The 12,094-nt window shown below is 40.0% G+C and overlaps 1 protein-coding gene across 8 annotated transcripts in view; it reads right to left on the reverse strand.

Moving 5' to 3' along the window:
* Tcf4 (transcription factor 4) overlaps positions 1–12,094 on the reverse strand; it is a 347,192-nt gene that overhangs the window by 194,174 nt on the left and 140,924 nt on the right. The gene's annotated exons all lie outside the window — the stretch shown is intronic.

The raw sequence follows: 12,094 nt of genomic DNA on the forward strand, positions 1-12,094 counted from the left end.
AAAACTGAGGTTCGGAAGAAAATCTGCTCCACTTGGCATGATTAGCATGATCTATTTCTTTGGGGAATAGAGGTAAAGAGAGAAGAGAATTTAAGTCAAACCCACAACAACAGAAAACTCGATAGAGAACGCCCGCTAGGCTTAAACACCCTTGAAGCCAACTACATTCTATGTATGCATTTCCATCTCCCCTTTAAAATTCCTGGTACCTCATTTCATCCTTTGCTGCCCATAGGCATCTGTTCCCCTCTAATTATTTGCCATTTAGAAAAACTCTGCTTAAATTCCTCGTGCATCTGGCCCTTGCTTAGTGTATATTTGTGATGCTTAAATATGGTGCTAAGTATTAGAACAGCCTCACATGCAAGCACCAAATCTTTCCCTTCCTAGAAAAGAATAATGTTTCAATATCCTATCCCCCCCAAAAGTATATACAAAATAAATCCCACTTTGCAGGTATTTATTGAAATAAATATGTGTGCCTACTTACATTCTCTCCCTCTTTAATACACATATATTTATACTCTTCCAAGACCTGGCTAATTGTAAACAAAGGTTTGATTAGTGTGATCGAATCAATAGACTCGAAATATAAATGTTTATCATAATGTTCTGAACCAAATTAAGCATGGGTCCTAAAATCACCTCAAATGTGTTCTCAAAATCAAGTCTTTTATTTTAGTTAAGTGTTTTCTTAACTCCTGAGCTATTTTTGTTTTAATCAATGAAATGGGATGTTATTATTTGATAAGGAAATACACCTCTAGGGATGGGCTCCCTTGAACACAGGAGTGGAGAAGTACTGAAAAAGTCAGATCACTACATCAAAACCCTAAAACAAACAAGCTTAATCCTTCCCTTCCCACATCTCTTCCACACATCATCTCATCTCTTCATTCTTCTTCCCCTCCCCCTTTTTCACTGTCTAGCTCTTCCCTTACACAGATACGGTGCTGTGTGGCAAAGCACTGGCTGGGGGTAAGCATGAGAAACCCTTGACTTCTAATATTTGTTTGACCAATATTAAGTGTTTGCTCATCTCAGTGAGAGGAATAGTTGCTATTAATAATATCAGTAGTGATGATGATGATTTAACTTAAGCCAAAATACTTCATAGTGGAGTGGAGTAATTGTCAGAATACATTTTAGACCCAAACTGTCTGGGCCTGAACTAGAGACCCACTCCTACCAAAGGGATGACCTGGGCATGTCACTGTATTGGTACCGCAAGGATTTCATCAATGAAACAAAATGGGTAATAATCCCTATGTTGTGAAGTTGCTATGTGAAGTGAAGACACTGAAATTTTTATTCATTTTTTTGTCACCTGTGGTCACTGTATCGACAATATCTTCTGTTCACCGCCATGTTCACAGAGACTAAAGCACTGCCTGGCCATGGGATGCAGCCAACCAATGTGCTACTCTTTGGTTATCAATGAACAAAGGAATGGGCACACAAAAGACTTAGGAGAAAAGAATACTTCAAATGAGCTACTAAGGAGTTGGTAGGCATAATGTCTACAGTACTTTGTGTTATATTTGTCTTCAGGAAGCTGATCATTTATTATGGGGAAAGGCAAGTAGCTACAATTATAAACAAAGTAGAAAAGTCACATAGAACGCAGAAGGTCTATGAGGTCAGAAAACAGGTAACTCAGTTCCAGGGATGAGAAGGGCAGTCTTGCTACTTTATGACTAGATAGTATCATCAACTTCTTATGAACAGGGACTATTCAAGTCAGTGGTTCTCAAGCTATTGTTTGCAACCCCTTCGGGAACCAAATGACCCTTTCACAGAGGCCATGTACAACTATGGGAAAACATACATATTTATATTACAATTCTTAACAGTAGCAGAATCACAAGTATGAAGTAGCAACGAGAATGATTTTATCATTAGGGTCAACACAACATGAGGAACTGTATTAAAGGGTCACAACACTGGAAAATTGTGAACCACTAATTTAAGCAATTAAAGCCAATAAGAAATGTTAAATTCTTCTTTTTCATTATGATCAAAAAAGATGCTCCTATCTCTTCCTTCATATAAATATCCACATCTGCTCTAAGCCATGTGCCTTTAGGTGTGGATAATGTTTAGGACATCAGGAGTCCACTTAATGCTTGTGAGCTCAGAATCTACTTCACACTTTCAATACAACCCTTCCACTTGGACATCTCAGAATTTCATACCCAAAATCCCATTGCCTACATAGAGCTTTGCCTAAACGGCAAAAGTCTCTCAAACTTTACAGCGAATTCAGTCATCTTCTTGATAGCTATATATTAGCTTATATTCCATACAATTTCTTAGAAGCTAAGCATGTACTAAGATATGTACTGAGACTCTTCCATCTTTTTCTAATACTAAACATGAAGATTTCATTTAAATTCTGGGACAACATTGAGGTACTTAACATTAGTAACTGTTTTACATATTTTATTTATTTTTTTGCAGCACTGAGAACTGGACTCAGGACACTGTACATACAAAGAAAGTACCGTTGCATTGAGCTGCAACCCCAGCACTGTTCTTTATTTTTAAGCATAGAGAAGCTCAAATAAAAATGGCCTCCACTTATTGTATATTATGATTTCCAACTACAAGGCTTAAATTAAGAGGCTGGATTGTGCTTGGTGTCAAGACAGGCTTTTTATCCCCTTACTTTGAGCCTTATAACCTGGAAGGAAACCTTATGCCTTTGTTCCTTAATGGTGAGACACCTGGTGAGTGAGTGACATGTCTATTTACAAAGAGAAATATAGCAATAGTTTAGTAAATGGTAACAAAGGGAAAACATTACAGAAAATTAACATAAATGGAAAGAGATTAAATCAAACAAAAATGGCAAAACCAAGACATCCAATATCAACGAAAAGCTATAACATTGCAAACTGTTGTAATCCATTTTCATCTTTATAGTATAAACCAAGAACCTGACAAGGCCCCCCAAGCTACACAAAAGTGTTATATGTTTCAGTGTGCGGTCAAGGTCAAACATCAACCCTACATATCAACTGAACCTTTCTGGTTGGAGTCCCGACCCCAAGTCCACTTACAACACCAGCATCATGAATATCAGGGTTTTCTCCAGCTTTTGTTTGGGGAGGTGGGTCCCCTGTAGAAGCCAGAAATCCAATCACATTTTGGCACAATATGAGGGCTAAACTTTACAACTGGCTCTCAGTAAGGCATATGTTCACCCTTTGTAAGAGATGATATACAAAATTCTTGGGTTACCCTCACTTTGAAAGAGCCTTCCACCTTTTCAGTGATCACTCTAGAAATTCCAGTTATTTGGGAAGATCCATCAGGATGCCCTGGCCAACCCAGATGACCTTCCTCCTGCCTCCAAAATTGAAGGTCCCGCTGTTGGGATCCTGATATGATCTATCACAGACTGTTGATGCTTAGCTTGCTCAGAAGGCAGTGTCTGCTTGACTCCTTAGAGTGAAGGCTAGAATACAAAGAAGACATTTTCCTGTGTTTGTGCGTGGTGTGTATGGACATGCACAAAGTGTGTGCAGGCCACAGGAGGTTGTCAGGTGTTCTTCTCCATCATACTCTGTGCCTGGATTCCTCTCTCTGTCCACGGTCAGCTGACCCAGGCACAGAGATCTGTGTGTGTTGAATGTGAATACTAAGTGGTATATTTCTTACATAGTATTAAGATTAAATAGAACAGTAGTCTACCTATATTCACAAATTTAGACATTTGATGCCTCTAGGTGTCAAAATAAAATCATTTTCTGGCATAGAGACTAGGAAATAAGACGATACTATCACTGTCATTTATAGACAGGTCCGACTGTATGCACAGGCTCCCACAGGGATATTTCATAATATTTGCCACACCAAAATGGCCCTAATTTGGTACAGGAGGAATACAAGTGTAGTGGGAGGCAAAAGAGATGAGGAGAGAAGCAGTTTGCCTTTTTGTCTCTCACCCAGATGTTAACCACTAGCAAATACTGTAATTCCCTATCAAATTGGGCAAGGCAGGTTTTAGAGCACATGGCTCCTAGTTCAGGGAAGATGACCTCCTGGAGACGAAATGGTCGCCCAAGAATACACAGCTACTGAGCAAGGAAAGTGAGGAGTAGCTGGAGTTTGGGACCAAACTCCAAGATCTCCCAGGCTACACTTGGAAAGGCAAAAGATAATGAACCAGTAGCTGGAGAAACTGAGTAAGAAGAGTTGGTTGCTCTGTATTATGGATTAATGGATTATGGTAGAGGCTGCTTTTACAAGAAAGAAAAAAGACCTAGAAGAAAGTCAGTCTGAAGAGCTCTCTCATCCTTTTAGCCTACATATTGTGGGGGAATCTGCTAGACCTGGACTCTGACTTATAAATCTGACATGAATTCCAACTTTCACGCTGTCTGAATAACTCTTTAAGTTAGACTATATTTTAACTATCGTTGCTAGAATACAAAGAAGACATTTTCCTGTGTTTGTGCGTGGTGTGTATGGACATGCACAAAGTGTGTGCAGGCCACAGGAGGTTGTCAGGTGTTCTTCTCCATCATACTCTGTGCCTGTCTCTTCATCCAGAGTTTCCCAGTTAAACTGGAGTTGGGATGGAAGCAGCACACTTCGGCCATCCTCCTATACTCCCACGTTGTGGACTTAGTGGCATGTGTGGCCATGCCCAACATTTTATGTTAGTTTTGGGTACCTGCTGTCAGGTTCTCATGTTTGCATACAAAGTGATCATATCCGATTAGCCATCTCTGCAGCCTCATGTGCCTCTTCTTAAGCAAAGGAAAGAGGATAGAACAGAAAAGGAGGTGACGAAAGACCACAAGGAGCTACAGGACATGACTTCATGACAAGCAAGTTCAAATCAAGCTGGAAGATATAAATGGGAGAGTGAAGTCCAAAGGATGAAGGGGTGTACTTGTGTTTAAACCAACTACATCAAATCACAACACATGTCTCAAATTCTTGAAGTCCTGCCTCAGTTTGTTGACACTTTATTTCCTCTTCATAAGGATTGCTTGATCCATTCAGAATGTTTTAGAATGACAGATGAGCAAGGAAAGACAAATGCAAAGGACACTGGGAAGTAATAGTAAGAGAAAGAGGAGCTGGATCCAGGCCCCCTCCAAAGATGTCCTGAAGACAGTAATGTTAGGTTTATTAGTTGAGACCTTCCAGACCTGACATTCCCTTGGTTTCAATCAAGTTTCCTGTGTCACAGACAGGAATTTAAAAAATACTCATAGGTGCGAGGACCACAGAAGTTGGGAAGGGTGTGGAGAGGGTGAATCCAGAGATGCAGCAACAGGAGAAACAGTTGACAGTGAAGAGCCACGGAGTTGCTGAAAGTCAACACTGAGAAAGGCCAACAGAAAAACCCAAATGAAAAGGCAGACCTTCCGCCTTTGCAGGTGACCAACTTTCTCTGAAGTGATGAATGGACAGGCATTTACTCATCCCTTTCATCAGCCAGACGTGTTGTAGAGGCAAAGCAGAAGACTATGGTGCTGTGAAGACCTACTAAGTGTCCAACTTTGGGCTAGGTTCTGTGTCCTACACAACAGCCTGTGAGCATTGTCTCCTTGGTTCCACATCCCTCACAAAGGTAGACCATGCACTTTACGTGATTGGATCAGTATAGAAGTTCCTGAGCATGGAAGCAGATGAACAGCCTACGAGGAATCCGCCAGGTCACTCATTCTTGCCACTGCGAATACCTACCACCCTGAGTCTGATGCTCTAATTGTTTCCAAGTGTTTTGCTTCAATTTATTAGGTTGTACTGCTTCAGAATAAAAGCATGTGAATTCCATGGAAGACCCTACATCCAGGCCAGTGGTGCAGTTTACAAACACAAGTCCTTACTAGATGTATCATCCATTTCTTTCTATCAAAGCCCCAGGACCTCTTCCCTCTCTGTGTCACCTGCCCCCATTAAAAGCTAATAAAGGTAACGTTTTCCTTAGAATTGGGAGATCTTTAACCAATTTAACAGGGAAAGTGTTTTTTAAAAGTATTCCTGGGGTTTGATACTGTGCTGAAATACATAAAAATAGGGGAGAAGGGAAGGGGAAGGAAGAAAGAGGGAGGGAGGGAGAGGAGGAGGGAGGGAGAAGCATACAGCTAGTAGAGGTGTCCTGAAACCTTAATTTTTGCTGTATATTATTCCATACATTTCATTTAATTTACCACTAATTTTATCTCTGGTCACATGGACTTGTGCTGTCCAGGGAAATGAAGTCTGCTTTGGATCTCAAATGCCCCACCCATCACTAACCAAGGTGAGTCTAACCTAGCCACTCCTCACTTTCACTAGTGACAAAAATGTGGGTAAAGAGTGTTCCGAGCAAAGGGGGCTATGATATCTGCCAACATCAGCCTGGTGTTTGTTATATGCTAAAATCTAGACAGCAGTGGCCACCATTAGAAGTTGGGAAACTATGACAAACATTTTATGCATAAAGGTGACCCACACTGTTGGGCTTTAGTGCAGAGACAGAGCAGGGACCTAAAGATCAGGTCTTCACCAGGATGGTTTGCAAATGCCTCGGTGGTAAAGACTAGAGCTTGGAGGTGAAATGTCTTTTCCATTAAATCCAACTGTGGGTGCTGCTGGCAACAGGAATCCCTAAGCACCAAAACACTGAGTATGTCCAATGCTAGGAGACTCTGTGACAGTGGTTCTCAACCTTCCTGATGCTGTGAACCTTTAATACAGCTCCTCGTGTTGTGCTGACCCCCAACCTTAAACTTTTGTTGCTACTTAGTAACTGTAATTCTGCTACTGTTATGAACTGTAATGTAAATATCTGATCTGCAAGGTCTATCTGATATGTGACCCCTGTGAAAGGGTCACTGGACCCACAAGGGGGTTGCGCCCCACAGGTGGAAAAAGACTGCTTTATAATGTTTAACGGAAAACAAAGTGGGCTTTGTAGTTCCAAAAGCTCCCACTTTCATTATTATATCTTTGGTCCAAGAAAATATCTTTGGATTTTTAACCTCTTCCTACTACACCTCTCTCTGCCAGTATCCTTCATGGAACCAATCACCTGTGTGAACTTCTCTGACAGGGTTGCTTCCTCAGCGATACCTGAAGTCTGTCTCCGTTGAGAATGTGAAAACACAGCACCTATTCACTCGCCACTGCTCTTCCACCAGAAACAAATCAAGCCAAGATGGCCAGAGCATAATCGTGTTATTTCTCTTTCATAGTTTTCACCAGCATATATAAGTTACAGGGGAAGTCTGAACACTTCTCTCAACTTCATTTTCTCTCACTTTTACATGGTGATGTCTTAGGTCTTCTTTACTCTGGGAATTTCATTCAAATAATCATTAATTTGCTTATTTTTGACAGCTAGTATTAGGTGATGTGTGAATGTCTACTTTTAATTACTACGTAGGATGTTTACATGGTGATAAATGAAATGGATCTTTCTGTGTAAGGATGTGGGTCACATGTTCCAAAGAAGAATTCTCTTACAGCAATTTGTTGAAAAACCACGAACACAAGCCAACCTCTTCAAACTGGTCACATTTCAAATATCCTCACCTAAAATGACAAATAACCCTGACACTTATCTGATGAACTTAAACCAAACTCTAACACTTCCCCTTCAAATGTGGTATTCTTGCTACCTACCCCCAAAATACAGGAGACAACAATGAATGACTAAAAACTATAAATGGGTAAATGTAAATGGTCCTTATAAATATGAATTATCAATAAATCTCCATTCAGTCGCCAAATGACCATAGTTAACAAGACTAAACAGAACAACTGAATAAGACTGAAACTGATCACACTATTTTTATTACCCACTGATTTGCTCAAGATCATGGCCATATGTACCATACTATTGTATGTACTATGTGTGTACCCATCCTGGACACACATCTGTCTGGCCCATTTTGAAGCCACTAGCAACACATCCATCATTCATATCTAGTGGCTGAAAAGAAGCTGCCCAGGGAAAGGACAGGCCTTGTCTTCAGGTGTCCTGGTGTCATTTCAAGACACACACTTGAGGAATGAATGACAATCTTGAACCCAGATGGCATGAGTGGTTACTCATGAGCTGATGCTCCTGTCTACCTAGGACCCTTCCTAACATGCTTTGTCTCCCAGGGCTCTCGGAGAGATGGCTATGCTTTCCTCTTACTTCTAACACCTGCAGATGTGGTTCTATTCCTTAATGCATCTGTCACTCCATGGTCTTTCAAATCTGAATTTCAACATCAACTGCCTGGATTTCGTCTGTGCTACATCCATCCCTGCTAGGACAAAATAACCTCAAGAATGTGGCAGTAAGGCGTGTACTTGACACATAGCACTTGTATGATAAACACTGAGGAATGGGATTAATGAGTGACTTAAAGACTGAATGCTAACTGTGGCAGTATTTACCTCTATCAGGAGGACTGATACTAATCAGTGTGTGATACAAGCCAAATAAGCTTACAAACAATGATTTAAAAACCAACCAAGCAATACAATACAGCATTGAGCCTTTCCATAAGTTACTGGCATTCATGGGCCATTAACAGTGGGATATGCCTCCAAATAAAACTTTACTAATCAAGATTCTCTGATTAGTAAAGAAGCCTATGGTTAAATTAAATGATTGTTAATATCCTGAAAAATAATTTTACCATGATTACGGCTCTGACTACTTTAGTCATTAAAATAAACGGCTTTGGTTCTCTCTAAAGGTTGCATTTTCAACTTTGTAAAAATTCTGAATAAAAGCAGGCAAAAATAATTTCAGTGAAGAGTGGGGACATCCATGTGAGAAATGTGCTTACACATACTATTCTAAATGCACATCTTCTTTCTTTTTTCTTTCTTTTTTTTTTTTTTTTGAGCCACACATTGAAAAGAAATACAGATTTTTTTCTGTTTGTTGTGACTTTATGTATTTTAATTTTATTAAATACACAAAATTTTGCAGAAGTGCAAAGGAAGTAAAACACAAAATTTGCAAACCTTTTAAGATTATTTTTCAGCATGTGTGTATGTAAGTATACACGTGTACGCAAATGCTCATACAGGCCAGGCTTCTCAGATCCTTCTAGAGCTGGAGTTATAGGTTGTTGTAAAACACCTAATGTAGATGTCCTAGGAACTGAACTTGAGTCCTTAACAAAATCAGTACACACTCTTAAATGCACATCAGAAAAACTCAGCTCTGCCATTCCAAAGACACAGGGAAATAGCACGACATGTTCTTTTCCCCCACCGCCTTGCAGCAGCCACTCAAATCTCAGGAGGATGAAATCAGAACCTAGGCTCTCCGTTCCTTTCTGGACCTTTATTATTATGGACTCAGAAAACGGCTCCATCAGTTAAGCGCAAACACGAGGACTTGGAGTCAATCCCAGGACCTATGTGAACTAAGCCAGACGGGGACCAGCAAGGTGATAAGCCGTGAAGGTTCTCAGTGCCAGCCTGAGGGCCTAGTTAGTGTGTGTATGTGTGTGTGTGTGTGTGTGTGTGTGTGTGTGTGTGTGTGTGTGTGTGTGTGTTTAAAAGAGACGGACAGACTGACACATACTATAGACAGACAGACAGACAGACAGACAGACAGACAAACAGTGATTTGTTTTTTAAAGCTGAGTAAGGCAGTGCACACTCGTGATCCCAGTGCTGAAAAGGGACAGTAGGTAGATCTCTAGAGCTTGCTGACAAATCATGTCCTGCTAGGTGAGCTCCAGGCCAGTGATAGAGTTGATTCAAAACCTAAGATGGGTAAGACCTAAACATTCAAACTTGACTTCTGGCCTCCATACCACGGACACTCGTATCCTATCCACCCTCACAGTGGAGAAAATATGTCACACAGCCCAGCAGAAGTGAGACTAGAACATGTAACAAAATCTTAGGCTGGGTGTGCGGTTTGGCGATAAAGCAAGTGTTTAGGGTGTTTGGAAGTCTTACTTTCAATGTCACCAAGAAAAAAAAAAAAGAAAGAAAAAAGAAAAGAAAAAAAAAAAAAGAAAAGAAAACCCAAATATGCATCACACCCTATATAGCATCCTTAGTTGGCTATTTCTCTAATAGTTTGAAAAAGCAAAGCTCTTCTTTCCCTCAAGATCATTCAGGCTTGGCTGTATATTATGAAAAACTATAATGGATTTCATTTGGAAATATATATAGGGCTATTTTTCCTATAATTTACCTTTCCTTGTCTTTCAATTAGAAAAGTCTATCCACATCTCCTTCCTTCAAAATAGGAAAAAAATCATTCCTACTTAAGACAGACATACAGTGTTAAATTGTGAATGGATATATAATTAAAGTCTACCGAAGCACAGAAGCAAACCATAGGAACAACGGGTTGAATACATTAATTTGAAGACACATTAATATAAAAATATAGACCAATTCACCCTTCCATTTTCTCCCCAGTGGGAGTATACATAATTTTAGCATATTAAATATCATGCATTTTACCAAAAAGTTATTAATTTATGGGGTAAAAAAATATCTTGATGGTAAATAATTAGGTGCTAAGTAGGTGGTGACTCATTTCTACAAAGTGAGAAAGAAATAGGAGGAGTTAAAAATAAATCCTTACGTGAACAGTTTCGAAACTGAAAGGAAGATATTTTAAAGTAGTATGCAGGTCAAAGATCCACACTGAAATTATGACCCCCAAACTCACTCTATGCAGGTGGAGCACATGACTGACCTAGCGTAAATGCAGATATAACATCCGTGAAGAACGGAAAGATGTGAAGAGCCACTCATCAGATCTAGTTGTGTATATATTAGGAAATTGCAATATAACACGATACTCAAAGTAAACAGACGTCCCAATCAATCCATGTGCCTTTCTCATGTCCTCTAATCAACTCTTGTTCCATCTCCCATTAACCACAGAGCAATGCACTTGCAGGGGGTAAACTTCACAGGCCCTTAAGATATGTCTGTGCTTTACAGCCTGCTATCCCAGAACCCAGCACATAGCCTGTCCATAACAGGTATCTTCCATTAAACATTGACATATCCATGCATGGATGGATGTCTCAGAAACAATAACAGTTAACATACTGTGTACATCAGAATAACTGACAACACTGAACTTGGGGGGGTTAGGGGTAAGATGTCTTGGTGATTCCAAGAGCACACATGGTGAGCCTTTTAAAGTATGCCTAGATAATTTTCTTTACAGACAAATTCTAAAGACACAAAGACTAAGGAGAACAAAGTAACAGCAAACCACATGTATTTATTTAAAGGCACAGTCCCTTGTTCAAACCCAAGTCTTGAAGGTTTGCTGGTGTCTATTGTGAACCTTTGGAGTTTATGTGATCTCTCTCCCCTCCCCCCATGCTCCTCCATGTCAGTCTGACTCTGGCTTCTTTTGTACTTCTTCCTTCTCCCTTGGGAAATTCATGTGCGTTTTCAGCATCTGTCCTCTATCCTCTTTTGTGGATGCTGAGGTGAAAAATTGACTCATGTTTGAATAGTATCTCCATTGCCTGTCAATACATGATCCTTTTTGTGTCTCGTAGATTGACATTTCTGAACATCCTGTTGTCTAGGTTCTTGATGAAATAGCTCATCACTCTTCACTGCAACCTTTGAGTGAGTATTCTTCCCTTACACTTGTACTTTGGGGGTTCTTTCTTCCACATTCTTAAGATGGAGAATTTCTAATCATATGGACAGCTGGATTTTTCTCATGGTGAATTGATTCTTACACAGATCAACTTCTAAATATCTGCTTGTGGAATCTAATTCTGATATATTCATCCACTCCTGCCCTTTATACTCCCCCCATACACCTCACTTCTTTTCCTCTCTCATTCTGCATTGTAGCCCCTAATACATCAGGATTAATTGTTAGAATTTGTTTGAAGAGATAAAACGGCTGGAGTCCGGCCCAACATATCTTCCATTTTTAGGTGTTTCAATCAATGGTCCATATATTATTTGTAAAAAATAGCAATAATTTGATGGTGAAGTTCAGTGCAACACCCCATAGGTCCGGATCCTTGGAGGCATCCAAATTTACAAACCGAATCAATCCGCCTGCTTGCTCTTCCGTTGTCGAGTTTGACCACTCACTTGCTAAAGCCCCTAGTTGGATTTTCATCATGCT

Source organism: Arvicanthis niloticus, chromosome 14, assembly GCF_011762505.2.
Source record: "Arvicanthis niloticus isolate mArvNil1 chromosome 14, mArvNil1.pat.X, whole genome shotgun sequence".
NCBI classification, from domain to species: Eukaryota; Metazoa; Chordata; class Mammalia; order Rodentia; family Muridae; genus Arvicanthis; species Arvicanthis niloticus.